Below are 22,560 nucleotides of genomic sequence, written 5' to 3'. Positions count from 1 at the left end.
GGCCTTGACTGAATGGCGTCATTGGCTAGAGGGCCCCGCCAATCCTATTCAGATTCTCACTGACCACAAGAATCCGACTTACCTAGAGACTGCTCATCGACTCAATCCTCGACAGGCCAGGTGGGCCTTGTTTTTTTCCGGTTTTAACTTTGTGTTCTCTTATCTTCCTGGGACCAAGAACAAGAAGGCCGACGCCCTTTCCCATCAGTTCCCTCACTCAAGGGATTCCTCAGAAGCTCCTATTGAACACATCATACCGCCCTCCTATGTGGTTGCTCAACTCAATACCTCCCTTCTGCAAAGATTGCAACCTGCTCAGTCTAGTAAACCTCCTGGAGCCCCCATGGCCAGTGTTCCCTCTAAGGCTAGTTTTGTGAGCAGCCCAGCAGTGAAACAGTTAATAAGGAAAGCACACCTTGCAGTCTGCATTGTGTAGTGTTTGCTAATTGCTCTAATTAACTGTTTCACTGCTGGGCTGCTCACAAAACTGGCCTTAAAGGGAACACTGCCCATGGCCCCCAATATCCTCTTTGTACCCCTGAATCTACGTATCCCTGTGCTAGCCTGGGCTCATGATAGCAAACTTTCAGGACATCCTGGTTTGACTAGGACTATCAAGTGTCTTTCCCAACATGTTTGGTGACCTACTATGATATCTGACGCTCAGGATTATGGGAAAGCCTGCACAATTTGTGCTGCCAACAAGACTCCCCAATCTGTGCCTCCTGGCTTGCTCCAACCATTGACCATTCCCAAACAACCATGGACACACATAACAATGGACTTCATTATGGACCTTCCTTCTTCTGACTACCATACAGTTATCTGGGTTGTGGTGGACCGCTTTTCCAGACTGGTTCACTTCGTACCCCTAACCAAATTGCCTTCTGCTCAAGAATTATCGTCCCTTTTTCTCTTGCATGTGGTGCGACTTCATGGCATTCCTGTGAAGATTGTTTCCGACAGAGGTCCACAGTTCATCTCTGCCTTTTGGAGAACCTTTTGTAAGTTGATTGGAACCACTGTTTCCTTGTCTTCTGGCTACCATCCTCAGGCCAATGGACTAACTGAGAGCAAACCAGGATCTTGAAGCCTACATTAGAGCCTTTGTCAACGATCGCCATACCAACTGGTCTGAGTTTCTACCCCTAGCTGACCTAGCGAGAAACACTCATTGGCACTCTTCTCTTCGATGTTCTCCGTTTCAAGCTGCAGCAGGGTATCAACCTTGTGTATTCCCTCTTTCTGCTCAGTCCACTAGGGTCCCTGCCGCAGATCGACACGTCACTGGACTCAACACTTATTGGCAATGTATTCGCTCTCAGCTGCGTTCAGCTGTCTCTAGATATAAGAAGTTTGCTGATCGTCATAGGGTATGTGCCATCCCAGTGGGTGAATGTGTTTGGATCTCTACTTGACATATTTGTCTACGTCAACCCTGTCACAAATTTGGGCCTAGGTTTATCGGCCCTTACAAGGTCCTGAAAAGACTGTCTCCTGTTGTCTACAAAGTGGCCTTGCCAAAAATCCTATGCATACATCCAGTCTTCCACATCTCACTACTTAAACCATACATCAAGAATAGATATACCCGACTCTGAGCCCCTCCTCCTCTGCTCCTGGTCCATGGTGACCCCGAATATGAGGTAGCTAAGATCCTGGACTCCAGATACAGGTGCAGACAACTGCAGTATCTGATACATTGGAAGGGTTACTCAGTGGCAGATCGTTCCTGGGTTCCTGCCCGTGATGTGCATGCTCTATCTCTGGTCTCCAGATTCCATGCTGCTCCTACTTTGAGGCCGACTCTGGTTCCCGGAGGGAACCCTTGAAAGAGGGGCTATGTCATGCCATGCCGCTAGAGCCATTGCTAGGGGCACAATGTCTCCTTCCCTGCTTGTTGCCAGGGGCAGTGTCGGGTCCAGATGTGTGCGGCACTGACGTCATCGCCGCACACTCCTGATGCCGGTCAGACCTCTGTGGCGCGAATCCTGCACCTATTTAAAATTGTTACAAACGATCTGTCACTGCCAAAGTATAGGTGTTACTTTGTGTGCTCCTGGGTGTGACAGATCGTTCTATCTATGTGCCTTATTACCGTTACTGAACCTGCCTGTCTGACTACTCTACCTGCTTTACCCCTTAATTGCTGGATTGAATTATTATTGCTGAACCTGTCTGTCTGACTACTCTACCTGCTTTACCCCTTAATTACTGGATTGTATTACTGTTGCCGAACTCTGCCTGCCTGACCATTCTAGTGGTGTGCCCTGGGACTGCTTTACTGTTGCCAAACCCTGCCTGCCTGACCATTCTAGTGGTGTGCCCTTGGACTGCTTTACTGTTGCCAAACCCTGCCTGCCTGACCATTCTAGTGGTTTACAAATTTGGGTGAGAGTAAGCGCTAAAAGCTTAAAAGGCAGTGACCTATATGACTTTAAAACAAGGTTTAATACATATAATATACAACAATGCTATAACAATGAAAAACAATATATTAATACAATGTTAAAAATGAATACTTATGTGCATGGATCCATGACTTTTGCTATAAAATCAGACAAAAAGAAGTAAAAGGCTTTAGGTGAGTTAATCCTGATAAGATATATATACAATGAACAAGGCGTATGATAATATTTGATTGATAAATGAGGTAGGTATTGGACCCTCCGTGTAGTATGGATAAAATAGAAATAAATAAAATTGCTCTCAACAAAGGTAAACACTGTGAAGTGATCAATAAACAATGTGATAAAAATAATTACGTTTAAATCCAAATCAAAAAAGTCTCCAAATCAAAGTCAAATATGGTGCATCTCTTTTGTAGGAGGGAAGAGCCATGACTAGGGGTTGAAGTATGGAATAAAGCCATTGGGATAGGTGTTCCAACAAGGACCCTATCCCGCTGACTATGGGACGACCTTGAACGTTGTTCAGAGATTTATGTATCTTGGGAAGGTGATGGAACAGGGGTATCCTGGGATATTTGACATCCACATATTCTGCTGTATTGGTATCCCGGAACCCCTGTTCCACACCCTCATCCAAGATATGAAAAAACGATTAGTGCGGTCATTAGGAAAAAACAAATAGTTCTCTGTATTATTCAACTGTCTGAGTGTAAGGCTCGTGGGATACTCCTCTATCAGACCAAACTCGGCCAGTAGTCTTGTTATCCTGGCGTCGAACCAGAATGATAGGGAATATCCCAGAGCAGAGAAAGTTAGTGAGAGGAGGAAGGCGGCACTCACCACAGGCAGGACAGTCCCCAGCGGCAACGGCAGAGCAGTCCAAGGATGAACCACTAGAATGGTCAGGCATGCAGGGTTTGGCAACAGCAAAGCAGTCCAAGGATAAACCACTAGAATGAACATAGGATGAACTGAGCGCTAGTAAAGAATAGACCTTAAGCTTACTCACAAGTTAGTCTCCTAGCGGGCTGACAGAGGATGAAATACAAATTTGGGTGACAGTAAGCGCTAAAAGCTTAAAAGGCAGTGACCTATATGACTTTAAAACAAGGTTTAAAACATATAATATACAACAATGCTATAACAATGATAAAAAATATATTAATTCAATGTTAAAAATGAATACTTATGTGCATGGATCCATGACTTTTGCTATAAAATCAGACAAAAAGAAGTAAAAGGCTTTAGGTGAGTTAATCCTGATAAGATATATATACAATGAACAAGGCGTATGATAATATTTGATCGATAAATTAGGTAGGTATTGGACCCTCCGTGTAGTATGGATAAAATAGAAATAAATAAAATTGCTCTCAACAAAGGTAAACACTGTGAAGTGATCAATAAACAATGTGATCAAATAATTACGTTTAAATCCAAATAAAAAAAGTCTCCAAATCAAAGTCAAATATGGTGTATCCTCCAAAGGTGTCGTGAAGATGTGCTTGGTGTTGTAAATAAGTGCATCAATATGAAAAATGTGTAAATCCGAAAATAAAAATTAAAAATTCTAAAATAGATGTCCAAGTGAAAAAATGAAAAAAAACTTCTTGAAAAAGCAAAAACAAAAAAAAAAATTATTACAAAAGTGAAAAAATATAATACATATATGGAAAAAAGTGAGAGATAAAAGAAAAAGGATAAAAGGAAAAAAGAAAAACATATGGCTGCAATAGCTATCCAAAAATGTGTATAGATGCTAGATATCCATAATGACAAACAAATACAAGAACCTGTGGGAAAAAAAGAGAAAACAATAGTGCAAAACTGTTTGTACACAGTAGATAATGATTAGAAATAAGCTCACCAGTATGTCAACGCGTTTCGGCCTTAGGCCTTTCTCAAGACTATACTGTGGTATGGTATCTGGGAGCTTATATAGGGTGGTTTGGAAAGTGATTGTAGTAATTTTGGCACCAAATATCGTGGTACGCCTTTTCCTGTTAGTCCCAATGCATTTCTGGGAAATCACCTAATTGTGGAATTATGTTATCACTTTTTACTTTTTACATAGCTAATTCTGTATCATAATTCTATCGATATAGAGATGTATCTTATGTGAAATGGTTGTCCGCTTTAGATCTGCTCTAGGTTCGATGTGTAAGATTTGAAATGTAAAGTTTGTCAGATTGCCGTCTGTGTCTATCTTATGTTTAGCTTCCGGGTTGTTTAGTACACACTGTGCTTCATCACTTCCGGTTTGGTAATAACCGGATCTATATGTGTGTATCTTCTATTTTGGTTCCGGGACCTCTAATTGTTACATACCGTGTCTTACAATTTCCGGTTTAGCCATATCCGGATGTGACGTTACGTCGTGTGTCATCTGGTATTTAGTAATGTATGTTGGAGTGCGTCGTTATATGGACACCGTATCAGGGCATTTCTAGTTTACTAATAGCTGGATATTTTGTGGCTCAAATTTTTCTTATGTCAACAAATATTCATATCGTAGACTAATATCTGTCTTATGGAATGTATGATGAACCACAATATTCTAGAGGTTGCCCTCAGATGTGTCTATGTAAATTTTAACCACTTGTATGTATTGTGCGAATAAAAATGGGTAAAAAGTTAATAATTATGTGTGTGATTCTTGTGTTAGAATATATCGCATCTCAGATCATAATGTTCAGCGGGTGGGGAGCCACATAGCACAATAAAAGATGCTCACATTTCTCTCTATGGTAGCTATTGGTGTTAGATCAAAAGGAAATCGATAATATAACATAATATAACGCATATCTTTAATTTTATGATGGCAGTGGCTTTTGAACATATATGGGACATTCTAGAAGAGACAGTTTATAATTCTAAGTGTTTGTGCGATTATTTGAAAACCCTATGTCAAAGTGCTGTTTGGATTTAAAAATGTATAATCTAAGCAATATGTATAGCCCATAGATCAAATGGCTATAAAAGTGCTGTTTGGATTCAAAGATGTATAATCCAAACAATATGTATAGCTCATAGGGTTTTCAAATAATAGAAACCCTGATATTTAACACCATCATGATACTCTGATATTAGGTTTATTAAAGACTGGGATTCTTAGAATAACACGAGCAAAGGGCTCGATACAGGACAATACTGATTTCCTCATGTACGAACAAACATAATTCTATACACAGGCCCCCTCTTACCTGTACTTATTGTATAATCGCTTGACTAGACCATTAAGTTCCTATCATGTCATCCTATTTTGTCTAATATTGATTGCGAACAAATCGCACAAACACTTAGAATTATAAACTGTCTCTGCTAGAATGTCCCATATATATTCAAAAGCCACTGCCATCATAAAATTAAAGATATGCGTTATATTATGTTATATTATCGATTTCCTTTTGATCTAACACCAATAGCTACCATAGAGAGAAATGTGAGCATCTTTTATTGTGCTATGTAGCTCGCCACCCGCTGAACATTATGATCTGAGATGCGATATATTCTAACACAAGAATCACACACATAATTATTAATTTTTTACCCATTTTTATTCGCACAATACATACAAGTGGTTAAAATTTACATAGACACATCTGAGGGCAACCTCCAGAATATTGTGGTTCATCATACATTCCATAAGACAAATATTAGTCTACGATATGAATATTTGTTGACATAAGAAAAATTTGAGCCACAAAACATCCGGCTATTAGTAAACTAGAAATGCCCTGATACGGTGTCCATATAACGACGCACTCCAACATACATTACTAAATACCAGAAGACACATGACGTAACGTCACATCCGGATATGGCTAAACCGGAAACTGTAAGACACGGTATGTAACAATTAGAGGTCCCGGAACCAAAATAGAAGATACACACATATAGATCCGGTTATTACCAAACCGGAAGTGATGAAGCACAGCGTGTACTAAACAACCCGGAAGCTAAACATAAGATAGACACAGATGGCGATCTGACAAACTTTACATTTCAAATTTTACACATCGAACCTAGAGCAGATCTAAAGCGGACAACCATTTCACATAAGATACATCTCTATATCGATAGAATGATGATACAGAATTAGCTATGTAAAAAGTAAAAGTGATAACATAATTCCACAATTAGGTGATTTCCAAGAAATGCATTGGGACTAACAGGAAAGGGCGTACCACGATATTTTGCGCCAAAATTACTCCAATCACTTTCCAAACGACCCTATATAAGCTCCCAGATACCATACCACAGTATAGTCTTGAGAAAGGCCTAACTAAGGCCGAAACGCGTTGACATACTGGTGAGCTTATTTCTAATCATTATCTACTGTGTACAAACAGTTTTGCACTATTGTTTTCTCTTTTTTTCCCCACAGGTTTTTGTATTTGTTTGTCATTATGGATATCTAGCATCTATACACGTTTTTGGATAGCTATTGCAGCCATATTTTTTTCTTTTTTCCTTTTATCCTTTTTCTTTTATCTCTCACTTTTTTCCATATACGTATTATATTTTTTCACTTTTGTAATAATTTTTTTCTTGTTTTTGCTTTTTAAAGAAGTTTTTTTCATTTTTTCACATGGACACCTATTTTCCAATTTTCAATTTTTATTTTCGGATTTACAAATTTTTTCATATTGATGCACTTATTTACAACACCAAGCACATCTTCATGACACCTTTGGAGGATACACCATATTTGACTTTGATTTGGAGAATTTTTTGATTTGGATTTAAACATAATTATTTGATCACATTGTTTATTGATCACTTCACAATGTTTACCTTTGTTGAGAGCAATTTTATTTATTTCTATTTTATCCATACTACACGGAGGGTCCAATACCTACCTCATTTATCAATCAAATATTATCATACGCCTTGTTCATTGTATATATATCTTATCAGGATTAACTCACCTAAAGCCTTTTACTTCTTTTTGTCTGATTTTATAGCAAAAGTCATGGATCCATGCACATAAGTATTCATTTTTAACATTGTATTAATATATTTTTTATCATTGTTATAGCATTGTTGTATATTATATGTTTTAAACCTTGTTTTAAAGTCATATAGGTCACTGCCTTTTAAGCTTTTAGCGCTTACTGTCACCCAAATTTGTATTTCATCCTCTGTCAGCCCGCTAGGAGACTAACTTGTGAGTAAGCTTAAGGTCTATTCTTTACTAGCGCTCAGTTCACTCTATGTTCATTCTAGTGGTTTATCCTCGGACTGCTTTGCTGTTGCCAAACCCTGCATGCCTGACCATTCTAGTGGTTCATCCTTGGACTGCTCTGCCGTTGCCGCTGGGGACTGTCCTGCCTGTGGTGAGTGCCGCCTTCCTCCTCTCACTAACTTTCTCTGCTCTGGGATATTCCCTATCATTCTGGTTCGACGCCAGGATAACAAGACTACTGGCCGAGTTTGGTCTGATAGAGGAGTATCCCACGAGCCTTACACTCAGACAGTTGAATAATACAGAGAACTATTTGTTTTTTCCTAATGACCGCACTAATCGTTTTTTCATATCTTGGATGAGGGTGTGGAACAGGGGTTCCGGGATACCAATACAGCAGAATGGCTCCTATATATAACTTAAGACGAATATAGGGGGACCCTGTGCCTGTTCTCTCCTTCAGGCGTGATTGGTTTTTGATTAATTAATGGTAGCTTTTCTAGTTAAATTGTGTGCATCAGCTTTAGAGTAATAGAGCTTAAGAAGGAATTGCTGTCTAATTGATACACCTGCAGTATTATATCTTTTTCCTGTTGAGTCTCAGCTATTTGTAGGGTTTGTGCAAGCAGGGTAACAGGAGATTACCCTGCCTTTATATTGGGTTTATTCTCTGTGAAGAGATAATAGAACACAAATCATTCTATCTAACAGGTATTATTGTTTGCAGCACAGTCACATTTAATAATGGCATGCACTCTCTCTGAGAAGGAGAGCTTATTGAAGGGACCTTAGTGTCCTTACACACATTTAGATTAATTTACGATTTAGTGGTTCACTTAGTTTTGTTTGCACACTTCACTTTAGTTTTTTTATATACACATTTAAATACACCTTAAGACACTTTTTTTTTTTTTTCTTTTTTTAACACTATACACTACTTATCCCCTTTATGGAAAGATTTATTTCACAAGCTAAGGCTTCTTCACCCAAAATGCCTGTTAAAAGTAAAGAAAAAAAAATGAAGCAGGCTGACCCCAGCCTAAATAGTTCTAATGAGACACTATCTAATAATAGTGACACCCAGTTGTTAATCACCCATTTAACAGATTTGTTTACCCCACAATTTGAGATTATTAAAACTGAATTAGGCGCAATTTCAGCTGTAATAGCTAATCTGTCTATTGAAATTAAACAATTTTCAAAAAGAATGCAAGAGGTGGAGAAAAGAGTTTCTGAAGTGGAGGACCAAGTTAATGCACAGGATTCGGTTATAACTAAACAGGAGGCTAAAATTACTAAATTACAATTGCGTCTGGACAACCTGGAAGATCGTTCCAGACGCAATAATATTCGAATAATTGGCCTCCCTGAAATCTCGGAATTTGGGGACCTCCTTCAGTTTACATCATTTATACTCCCCCAGGCATTAGGTTTTCCCCAACAGCAGCTCCCAATTGCCATAGAGAGAGCGCATAGAACTGGCTCTAAGAAAGCTCAGGCTGAAGGTATGCCCCAAAACAGAATGTGTATTTTCAAAGTTTTAAATTTTCAGGATAAGATGGAGATGTTAAGACTATTTAAAAAAAGAACTGAGCCTCTCCTGTTTGGAAATAACAGAATCCTGCTATTTCAGGACTACTCGGTAGAAACTTCTACGAAAAGGAAACTAATGGCACCGTACTGCTCGCAACTTATTAATAAAGGACTTAATGCATGGATGGCTTATCCCGCTAATATAGTTGTTGTTGATCAGTGCGGTGCTAGAAGAATCTATCGTGAAGTCACAGAGGTTAAAAAGTTATTAGCTGACAGTTAGGTGATGGATCAAGTATTATAGTCTGTTCTCTTTTATTTTTATGTTGGAATTAATGTATGACTTATTGAAGGCTATAAATAGAATCAAAGTTTCTGCTATAATTTTTGAGGTTTCCTCTTCCCCCCCCCCCCCCTCTCTCTTTTTTTTTTTTTTTTTCTTCTTTCCTTCTTCTTCTCTCTTTTTTTTTCTTTTTTCCCCACCCCTCCCACTTACCCCCCGCAAAAGAAGGTTCTGGGTATAACAATATTTTAACTTTCTATGCAGCTTAAAATAGTCTCGTGGAATGTGGGAGGAATCTCTTCTCCTCTTAAACGTAAATAAATTATTAAAACATTAGCAAAAGAGAAACCTGACATTGCATTTTTACAGGAGACTCATCTAAGTAGACAGGAAGCTGATAAATTGAATATTAAATGGGTTGGGGAGGTTGTGGCCACGGAGGCCACCGGTCGGAAATGTGGCGTCGCCATGTTAATTAATAAATCCCTAGACTATAAAATCACTTCTAGAGAAATAGATCTGGACTCCCGATTTATTGTTGTACATATTCTTATTAATAACGTGGAGTTCATTCTTTGTAATATATATGCCCCGAATAAATTTAAAATTGAATTCTGGGATAAAATTAAAATCAAATTATTTCCTTTTATCAAGCAGAATCTTATTGTTGGGGGTGATTTTAATGTGACCATGTGCCCTGAGTTGGATCGCTTCTCACAAAGGAATGTCCCAGAGAACAGGAGATCTTCTAAACAATTTAGTAATTTTTATCGGAAACTACAACTGGTAGATATCTGGCGGAAGCTTAATCCGGATGATCGACAGTTTTCTTGCGAATCTAAAGCTCATAAAACTTTTTCGCAAATAGATCTATTTCTTATTTCAGAAGGTCTATCAATTTGGCGAACAGAGGCAGAAATTGGAGAAATCGTAGTTACAGATCACGCTATCATATCATTAGTCTTGGATAGACAGATTACAACTAATATGAAAGGTTCTGCATTTTTTTTTCCCCGTTATCTAGTGAATAATCCTAGGTTCACACTTTGGCTAAAGCAGAGTTTTAAGGACTATTGTCAATTTAATGTAGCGCATTTACAGAAAATTGAAATTTTTTGGGAGGCTTCTAAGGCGGTCATACGAGGGGCCATTAAAAATTACATGGTCACTCTTAACAGGAAAAGAAGGGCGCGGGAAGCTCAACTAACTAATCAAGTTAGGAACGCTTTTAAAACCTATTTTTTGAGTCGCTCGACGCATAATTGGTCTAAATATCTTGAAATGAAAAAGGAGAGAGAGGTATTCCTGCTACAAAAATATCAGGTAGAAGAAAACAAAATTAATTTACGTTTTAGAAGTTTTCACGGTTGCTCGGCAAAAAATCTTGCCAGATTGGTTAATATTAGGAAAAAGAGGAATTTTATTCCCGCTATTCAGATAGAGGATATTTGTTATAATGAGACAAAGGACATTTCTAGGGCTTTTGCTCAATATTATCAACAGCTCTATATGGAGGTGCCGGCTGATATAAAGAATCAAGAGAACTTTTGGTCTAAGATTAAGGTGCCTAGAATTCAAGTAGAAAACCTGGATAAGTTGAATGCTCCGTTTAATAATGAAGAGATAGTTACCGCAATTAAAGCTTCTAAAATGAGTAAAGCATCAGGCCCTGATGGCCTTCCTACAGAATATTATAAAATATTAGTTGAAGAGATTGCGCCTATTTTAGTAAAACTTTTCAATTTTTATTTCGCTTCTGATAATCCGATCTCTAATCTTTTCACAGCTGCTAACATCTCTTTAATCCTAAAAAAAGGCAAGGATCCAATGGATCCTGCATCCTATAGACCAATTTCAGTGCTCAACGCTGATTATAAAATCTTAGCATCAGTTTTATCTACCAGACTTTCACATTGCATCGACAATCTTATTCATCCTGATCAGACAGGTTTTATGATTGCCCGTAATCCGACCAAAAATATTCGAAAATTAATTACGCTTGTGGATTATATGTGGAATAGTGAGCATGTTAGAATTGATAGCGGCTTGGAAAATCGAGCGGTGTTAAGTTTAGACGCCGCTAAAGCGTTTGATAGCATATCGTGGTCGCATCTCTTCACTGTATTAGCTAAATTTGGTTTTTCAGACAACTTTGTCAAAATTATTCGGAAAATTTATCAGAATCCTAGGTCGTTCCTCTTGATTAATCAACAGTGTCGGCACCCATTGTTCTACAGAGGGGAACGAGGCAGGGATGTCCTCTGTCCCCTCTTCTCTTCAATATCGCCCTAGAACCTCTGGCAGTTAGGCTAAGAGAAGTATTAAAAAGAAACCCACTCTTTGTTCCGGGTATAGATCAAAAGGTGTTTAGGAACTGGCGTGATAAGGGGCTTAAAGATATACATTAACTATTGACTACTGATCTTCGAATTTATCCCTGGGCTACATTATGTCAAAAGTACGCTCTTCCATGTAGAAATCAATATGCATACTTTCAGATACGACATTATATTTCATCTCAGAAATGGTATGCGTCTGTCATGTCTGACTGGTCAGACATGAAGATGTGTATTCAGAAATTTAGATCAGGAGAGGCATCTATATCTCTTATCTACGATGTAATGCTCTCCAAACAAGGTACCCTAGCTTTGGAGAATCTATGTGTTCTATGGCGGTCGACTATTGAAATGATTAATACAGATATGCTTGCAGTTAGTTTGTCTCAGGTCTCTAGTTATTCTGTATCAGTTGGCTGGAAAGAATCTCATTTGAAATTAATCAACAATTTCTATCTAACACCGGCTAAATTATCCAGATTCTATCCAGAACACGTTGCAGCCTGTCGTAGATGCTCTTGTCCCTCTACGGATTTGTTTCATAAGCTATGGTTTTGCCCAAAGATTCGACAGTTGTGGTATAAAATCCAATTTTGGACAAATAAGGTTTTGAATATATCTCACTCCTTTTCTCTGGAAGACATTTTCCTATTGGTTACAGATGTCAGACTAAATATCGATAGATGTGTAGTTAACACAATTATTCTTACAACTAGACACATTATTTTTAAGAACTGGACGGCTCTCAAAGCTCCTAGTTTGGCCTCTATATTGAAAGGTATTAGAGAACAAATCATTTATGAATCTTTTCATTTACAGTATGTAAAGGAGTCTAGAATAAAAAAATTTCTGATCAGGTGGGCCTCCGTGATTACAACATACCCAATTCCAGTTCAAAAGCAAATCTTGTCTCCTTTCCTCTCCTCTATTAGCTTTGCAGAACTGGTTATATTGGGAATATTTCCTCATACGTGGATTAGGAGTTATAGAGATGGTTAGAAATTTTAGTGGACCCGGCTCTGGCGGGATTGGAGCAAGTATGATTAATTGGAGTGAGGGGGGTGGGGGTTCATTTTCCCATTTTTTTTTTTTCTTCTTTTTCGTTTCTTTCTCTCTTTCTCTTTTTCATCTTCTTTCTTCTTTTCTTCCTTTAGGGTCTATTTTTCTTGGTGTCGTAACACACCCTCTTTTTTTCTTTGAAATAATAAGGAAATCTATAATATATATTGCTTTATTAAAATTGATCAGGGATCATTATAAAAAAACAGTTTCATGGTAATACTATAAATGACATTAATTGTTGACATATGGGTGTATATACATCTGTGATTAATCCATGTATTACTTATGTATGTATGATGTTGGAATACATATATGTGAAACAAAAAAATCTTTTTTATGTTACAATGTGTCCTGTGAGACACAAGACAGTATGTCGCTGATGATGATCTGTTTTTGATTTTCTTTAATAAAAATAAAAAGATAAAAAAAAAACAATACAGCAGAATATGTGGATGTCAAATATCCCAGGATACCCCTGTTGCATCACCTTCCCAAGATACATAAATCTCTGAACAACATTCAAGGTCGTCCAATAGTCAGCGGGATAGGGTCCTTGTTGGAACACCTATCCCAATGGCTTTATTCCATACTTCAACCCCTAGTCATGGCTCTTCCCTCCTACAAAAGAGATACCAACTATATGTTAAATTTGATGGAGAGCCTACATTGGAGTGAATCTTTTTCTTGGGTCACGTTTGATGCAGTAACATTGTATTCATCTATCCCTCACGAGGAGGGAGTGAAGGCCATATAATTTTTTGTAAGACACCTTACTGACTACACTGATGAATTCCTTAAATATATGTTCGGAATTACAAGTTTTTGTTGACTCATAACTTTTTTCAGTTTCAGCGCGCTTTCTATCTCCAAAGATGTGGAACGGCGATGGGAGCAAAGTTTTGCCCATCATACACCAACCTTTTTTTAGGTTGGTGGGAGTTCTTCCACATCTTTGGAGATAGAAATCCCTTTAGGGAACACATACAGGCTTATGGTAGATTCATTGATGACCTCCTATTTGTGTGGAATGGTCCGAAAGAAGACATTGTTGTTTGTTGAGTATTTGAATTGTAACAGGATTTGTCTCCAGTTCACCTTTGAGAGTCATCCTACTACTATCAACTATTTGGATTTGACCTTGATAGGTACTTTGGCAGGAGAGATTCTAACTAGGGTGTACAGGAAACCAATCTCAGGGAACTCCCTCTTACATGGGAAAATCTGCCATCCGAAACATACGGCGGCAGCAGTGGCCAAGGGGCAGTTCACTCGTCTAAAAAGAAACTGTTCTGATTTGGGGGAGTTTAACCTACAAGCTAAAGATCTCAAATTAAGACTCAGAGAAAGGGGCTATTTGAACAAAGTGATTATAAAAGCTAAGAAACAGGTAGAGTGTCAACCATGAGGTACTCTGTTGAAAGACAAAGAAAGGCCAAGAAAGAGTTTAAAGGCATCAATTTTGTGACCAATTATGGGACCAATTATAGTACAGAGTTCCCACAAATAGCTTCCATCATACGTAACCACTTCTCCATTCTAGCAGCAGATGATAGCTTAACTGACGTGGTTAAACAAGGTCTAAGCTGCAGCTCTAGGAAGAGTCCCACTTTAGGATCACTGCTTTCTGCAACCCAGCTTAAAGAGAAAAAAGTTATGTCAAGCTCATGGCTAAGCAGCTCAGGGATGTATGGCTGTGGTCACAGAAAATGCAAACCCTGTGAATATCTAGACAAAATCAAGAGTTTCAGCTCGTATGTGACAGGTGAAAAGTTTGATGTCAAAACATGTATGAATTGTATGACCACTCAGGTGATATACACGATTAGATGCCAATCCTGTGGGGTTCAATGCATTGGGCTCACGTCCAGAGACATAAAATCAAGAATTCGGGAACATTTTTCCACCATCAATCAGGGAAAATCATCCACTTCACTGGTGCGACATTTTGTAGATAAGCACAATGGCAAAATAGACACATTCAAGTGGTGTGCCATTGAAAGGGTGACTAAACCCACAAGGGGTGGTGATGTGGATAGATTGCTGGCTAAAAGAGAAATCTTTTGGATGTTCCGTTTGAGAACCAGAGTGCCGGGGGGTCTAAACTCCAGGTGTGATTTAATCAACTATTTGGAGTGATCTTTTTATTATGATCCTTGCATTGGCCCTCTAGGCATTACGATTCTCTTATGCGAGCATGACTTTACAGACTTAACCTGTTTTGCTTTCTATTGTTCTATTGTGTTAAATTATGTTGCCTTTCATCTGTGTTTTCCACATTCCATTATATATATTGTATATTGCTGTGTATTTGTTTTCTCACATGGAATATGTCTATCAATGGTCAGAACCTGTTCATGCTTTTGAATATTTACATGTCATCTTACCCTTTACTGTATAATATCATATCATATCATTTGATTACTTTATAGTTGCCAATTTTCATCTTTTATTATTTATTTTCTGATATACCTTTAATCAGTCTTTCTATGCAGTCCACATATGGTATACTAATTAATGAGGTGATGCGCTACTTCAAACCAATAGCAGTGTTTTAGTCCGTAAGAAGAGCACTCCAGTCAGGCAATGAATTTGGCAGATTGCCGAAACGCGTAAGCCTTCTGTGCTGCACATCTTACCCCCAGCTTTTTTGTTCTACAGATGTTGGTTGTTGCCATTTTTTTTTAGTTATTCAAATAAATGTCAAGTTTTATTTATGAGCCCAGAGTTTTTTCTTTTGTGCTTTCATAATACAGCTTATACATAGTTGCCAACTATCCATTTTTTCTGTTCCTGCATTTTAACTCTGTCGCTTGTTCAATTTAGTCTGTATTTGGTTTACAAATGTATGTGCAGTGCCGTACTTCCAAAACATGGGTTGCTGTGGCATTAGTCTCATTGCTTACAGTCATTTTTTTCTGTGGTCTCCATGTATATACTGAGGGTTTGTTTAACAGGTGCTTAACACATTAGGCTCTTCGTGTGCTGGGACTCTAATTCACAGAACATACAAAAAATCCCGATTTTTCTAGGTTTATTAACCTATTGCCAGCAATCACTGCAGCAGCAAAGATAAAAACATGACTATTTAACTCATAAAACTTTTAATAGTGTCTTAGCAGAAATAAAACATAAAATAAGTCTACAACATATCTTCAATATTGTTTTCTGCTGCGCCAAGACAACAATTAGCAGGCTAAAGATGTTGAGGTAATACCACTGTCTAATTTCAGGCTGTGTAACATCTATGTAGACTAGAGTGTTTTGTGGTGTCCTGCTATACAGATGCTGAAGTGTTAACAATTTAACCCTTGCTTGCTTATTTTGGTACTACTAACTGTAAAGGTATAACATACCTCCCAAAATTTCAAAATTCAAAAGAGGGACCCCCGCGGCAAAAAAATTGAAATGTGGTGGGCAGGGCTTAAACAAATCATAAGATTAAAGTAATATAAATAAAATTCTAAATAAAGTCATATATTTTAACACACTAAGGCAGCAAATCAAACACAAGCTCAAACCACTGGTATGGCTATGTGAGCTATGTATTTAATTAGCCTTTGCAAAGACATTGCTAAATATTTTTATCTTAATAGGACATTTAATAATAAATTCTTTAAACCTGCTCTCTGCATTCCCCATTAATATTCTAGATTCTGGCCTTTAAAGTCAGCAAAAATGCACAGTAGCACACTACATAGCATACACTTACACATGCAGAAACACACACACACACTACATAGCATACACTTTTATACATGCAGATACACACACACTACATAGCATACACTTATACATGCAGGTACACACACACACTACATAGCATACACTTACACATGCAGATACACACACGCTACATAGCATACACTTATACATGCAGATACAAACACACACTACATAGCATACACTTATACATGCAGATACACACATGCTACATAGCATACACTTATACATGCAGATGCACACACACTACATAGCATACACTTATACATGCAGATGCACACACACTACATAGCATACACTTACACATGCAGAAACACACACACACACTACATAGCATACACTTTTATACATGCAGATACACACACACTACATAGCATACACTTACACATGCAGAAACACACACACACACTACATAGCATACACTTACACATGCAGAAACACACACACACACTACATAGCATACACTTTTATACATGCAGATACACACACACTACATAGCATACACTTACACATGCAGATACACACACGCTACATAGCATACACTTATACATGCAGATACAAACACACACTACATAGCATACACTTATACATGCACACATGCTACATATCATACAATTATACATGCAGATACAAACACACACTACATAGCATACACTTATACATGCAGATACAAACACACACTACATAGCATACACTTATACATGCACACATGCTACATATCATACAATTATACATGCAGATACAAACACACACTACATAGCATACACTTATACATGCAGATATACACACACTACATAGCATACACTTATACAGGCAGATACACAGACACTACATAGTATACACTTATACATGCAGACACACACACTACATAGCATACACTTATACATGCAGATACACACTTATACATGCAGATACACATACACACACTACATAGCTTACATTTATACATGCGGACACACACACACTTCATAGCATAAACTTATACATACAGGTACACACACACAGTTATAGATACAGATAGACACACACACTACATCATATATGGGTATCTGTAATTCATTGTATGGGATCCTGGGGTTGGCAAGCACATTAGCTGGCAGTCTGCGGCTGCCCCTGTTCGTTACCCTGGTATTAGCACTGCTCATTGTATAAAACTGAAGGCATGCTAGTATTATCACTAGGGGTTAGACATCATCACTACCAGAGGTAGGTTAGAGAGGTCACCATTACCCGTGGTCAGAGTGTATACAGCCTTCTTACTCCTGCTTAACCCACACACCATTCCTTTTCCACAGGGAATCTAACAGGTATCTAACCCTGTGAGAGCAAAGCCAGCTGCTTCTGAGTATGGGCCCAATTTGTAATGCATTTTTTAATACATGGGGCAAATCGGGACAGATGGCTAGCAACCCAGGACAGGGGGACAGACCACTAAAATCGTGACTGTCCCGAGAAAATCGGGACAGTTGGGGGGTATGGTATAATTTATATGCCAATTGTGTGCTTGAGAGTAAATGGGGTAATGAGGAGCTTGATGATTTAACCTGCAGAGTTCAGACTGTAGCAGTGCATAAAGAAAATGCTCCATGTTAAAGCAATTTCATTATTGCACTAGTGCTTGCATATGACCATGTGTTTTCAAAGTGATTAAACACACAGTTAAAGTTAGTGCCACAGCAACAATGCACTGTCGGGAGCTAGCTAAACACATCCAGTGAACCTATGACAAAAGACAAATGTGAGTAGCCATCAATCAAAAGCTAGCTCCCAGTACTGCATTGCTGCTGAGGATATTTACATATCCTTTTCAGCAAATTACATTTAAATAAATTTAAGCAATAAGTATGGGTAAATTATACTACTAGTATTTTATGCTTATTTTGGGGTGGATTGGAGTGAGCAGTGCTATGCAAACAATACCTGGGCATGGCTCTACTTCAAAGGGTAGACAAAAGGGAGATAGGAGCGCCTAAAGAAATAACCAATCCAGCTGTAACCCAGAAAAATACCCCTCAAGTTTGACTAGATAAAGTACACAAAACGGAAATGAGACAGCACTTAAAGCTATGATTAACGGTCAAAGAGGTACAGGTTGTACAAATATATAATTAATATTTATTCAATCATATTAAAAATTAAGCACTCTAAAAACAGACAGATAAAAAAATATTTTCTTCCTTAATGGAAAGAGTCCACTGCTGCATTCATTACTTTTGGGAAATAAGAACCTGGCCACCAGGAGGAGGCAAAGACACCCCACTAAAGGCTTTAATACTCCTCCCACTACCCTCATCCCCCAGTCATTCTTTGCCTTTCATCCCAGGAGGTTGGCAGAGAAGTATCAGAATTTTTAATTTTTGTTTTTTGTCTCTTATGGAGGGTAGTACTTTTCGGCATGGGACAGGAGTTTTAAGTAGTCCTGTCAGCCTCTCAGTGAGGGCTTGGATGAAAGTTAGAGTCCGAAGATGCACGGAGAGTCTTTCTGCAAAAGCATCCCGACTCAGATTAACAGCTCCTCAAGCTATCGGCGTTGTCGAACTTCGCTTCGCTGCCTGCTTTCTTCTCTCAAGTCCATGGGGGAGGCAAAGCTACTATCCGTCACACTTGAAAGGCCGTGTTCCTGTTCCACGGCGTAGATTCCGGTAAGATCATTTAATTTTACTTTATTCATCAATGTACTGTAATGTGAATGCTTTCCCGAGAGGCTACCACCTTGCGGGTCTAACTTATCATAAGGGTCTCAGTGAGTCTCTTGTAGTATCTTGAAATCGAGGGTTAATATCTCCTGAGGGGGGTTATTGAACAGGGGGGTTTATAATCATCTAGACAAAAAAGAGGAAGAGACCTCTCCAAAGACTGCACATATAGCACTCTAAGCCTGGACTATAAGTGGAGAAATTGGGAAATTAAAATATAACTTTTATTTTGTATATTTAAAATAGAACACTCAATTAAAAACAACCAAAGAATTGGAGGCCTATTCCTTAATCTTCAGTAAGCCTTTGATATGTCAAAAGTATTTAGAAGGAAATTGTATAGGTAGGTAGCTATACTTATGACCACTATTAGCAAATTCTGTAGTTAGTAGGGAGGATCAATATTGCAATATCAGGCACAGTATGTATTGTAGTGATATAAGGTATTAATATACTATGGGAGTCATCATATATAGTGTTATAGTGCCACTTTGTGTCGAACCCTTATAGGAATAAATGTTTAGATAAGAAAGTTTGTTTTGTTATTTGATTTATTCAAGTGTTAACTTCAGTTCACAATCAGAGATCTCAGTTTCAATATTGTGTTTATGATTGGGTTATGTTATTATGTAACACTAATGACACTCAGAAAACATAGGGAAAGTGATATTTATAATTGTGTGATATCACTTTATTTGTACATATAACATCACATTCATTTTATGCTTAATTTAGTGCTGGGTGATATGATAGCAGAGCATTCCAATAACACATGAAAACCTGAATAAGTGTTTTAATGTGCATTTGAAATTGTATAATATCACTTTCTTTCTGCATATAATACCAAATTTAATTAGTATCTGAATAGATACTGGATAGTATGGATTCCCAAGTATTCGACTTTCACCCAGCCTCTTCTGAGTGTTTTGATATGCTTGTTATAAATGTAGTGTCACTTTCATACTGTACTTAGATTGATACTAAGTCATGTAGGTTACAGAGCATGCGACTTGCATATAATACCTTATGACTGTTTATTTATGATAATTGCAACTGTGTGATGTCACTTTATTTGTACATGTAACATCACATTCAATTATGATAATATTTTGCAGCCCATGCGTTAGCTGTGTGTATCAGATTGGAGTATATTTACTTAAAAATAAATAGGTCATTCATCTCAAATAAAGTTAATATTTGATGTATTAAATACACTCACTAAGTACAACAATAGAGACAAGTTTCGTGTGAAATTGATTATAGAGGACTAGCAAGTGGGTTTGTAATAGTGAATCTGGACATGCCAGTATAAATTGCATTAGTGTAGTGAGTTCAATCCGTCCAATGACTATAACGGAACATATTCGGTCTATGTTTGTAGCCGCCAAATTATGCCAACTCACTACAGCCGCTTGTAGTATTTCTATTCAGTACTCAATAGCATTGTCTGTCCTGTTAGTACTTTCTAACGGTGGTCACAGAATTATTGATAGTGACTACACAGTTAGTAGCACGCTAGCAATTTAAATAATTGTTTGTACAAGTTGTTCAGTAAGAGTTGGTATCAAACATTCCCCCCTAGGGAAATCCAGTAATATTATGCAGCTAAAATATCTGATTTTCAACAGAGTTCCTCGCTAATAGTGTATAGCATTCTATTTTATCTAAATTAGCGTTAGCTTAGTAAGTAACAAAGTAAAGTAGTTCATAGTTTTCTAGATATCACTAAAGTATTTAAAGTCTATAGCCTCCTATACAGGCCAACAATTCTAGGTAAAGTTTAAAAATATATAGAGCTCCCCTAAGCTCTACAACCCCCTGACCGGTTTCGCCCGTATCGGGCTTTTTCAAAGGCGGCGAGCCGCCGGAAGTTTGAGAGTATAAGCGGGTTGAGGACCCGGTCCCAAACGTATCTCCTGTTTGATTGGGTAGTCTAAATGTCTGTCTGGTGAGTTCCACCAATCATTGAATTACTTTTTTAGCAATAGCTGTAGGAGTTAGACGATCACGAGCGTAAGGTGCTGATATGCCTTTAGATGGATATTAACTGCAACTTGTTAAAGGAGAATAGGGGGAAACAAAGTTTCAATCTAGAACTGTTATGTTACTTGTAATGATGTGTATCTTCACCATAATAACTGTTCAGTCCTATTCATTTAATATATCATGTTCCACATATTGTGATGAATTTCTTGTATAAGTTTTTGAGTATGTGGTAACTAGTTATATGTCTGATGTTTAATAAAAAAGTAATAGAACAAATTGGGACAAAAATTGAGAACAATTATTATTATAGAAATGTTCTTCACTCGGGTTATTTTACTCAGTTTTGATGTTTCTTTCTACTGCAGTGAAGTGATTTACAGAGTGGTATAATAATAAAAAGCATAATTTAAAGTATCATATTTGTTCCAATTTTTCTTTTTTATTTTATTTTGTGTAATTTAGTTTATATGTATCCATTCATTTGAGTTTAAGGTACTTTTTTTGTATTGATGTTATAATTGATTTAACAAAAAGGACATATTTATGGAAGATGATTTGGGGTATATATTCGTGCTGATTCCATTGAATAATATTTGATATAAAAAGATATGTACTTATGTTGGCATGTCAAATATGTTTTGTAATTAGCATTCTCTGTATTAGTAAAGCATCTGTGTTGCTTATGCTTTTGTGTATGTTTTACATTATAGTGCAGTGGATAACTAAAACACCATGTGTTCAATACTTACATTTATAAAATTAAAGTCTAACAAAAGAAGGTTGAATGTGACAGTGTTGTGAAGAATGTATTTTAATTGCTATCACTGAAAGTGCTCTTACTAGTTGAAATAATGAAAAAGAATATAATAAAATTTCTGTGAATTAAATTGGAATCTAACTGTGTCATATTTCAATACGATGTTGTGTATGTTTTAAGCATAAGTGACTGAAATTAGTATATGTGCTTCCATGTGAGGGATAATACATAGTGGTGGGTGCAAATAGGTATGTGTGATAAAAACATGTGAGTTACAGTAAAAGAAATACTGTATATAAAGTACTATATGTGAAATATATATTTGAATGCGTGATAGTTTCACTACTATGAGTTTTTAATGAAATTACATATATAAAGTACATATGATCAAATTAAATTTCAGTTGTTGGTTACAACACATAGTGGTTTGAGTGAGATGTTTGTTTCTGTATAAAATATTTTAAAAAAATTTTTTTAAAGTTTTTTTTAAAAAAAAACCCATATCGCTCTTAATTAACTGAGGGCTTGTGGTTTTACTGTTTGTTAGGCTGTCTCACTACTCAAACTAATGTGTCTCTTCCATATACT

This window comes from Bombina bombina, chromosome 6 (assembly GCF_027579735.1).
Source record: "Bombina bombina isolate aBomBom1 chromosome 6, aBomBom1.pri, whole genome shotgun sequence".
Taxonomy (NCBI): Eukaryota; Metazoa; Chordata; class Amphibia; order Anura; family Bombinatoridae; genus Bombina; species Bombina bombina.
Note: the sequence above shows the minus strand (reverse complement) of the source record.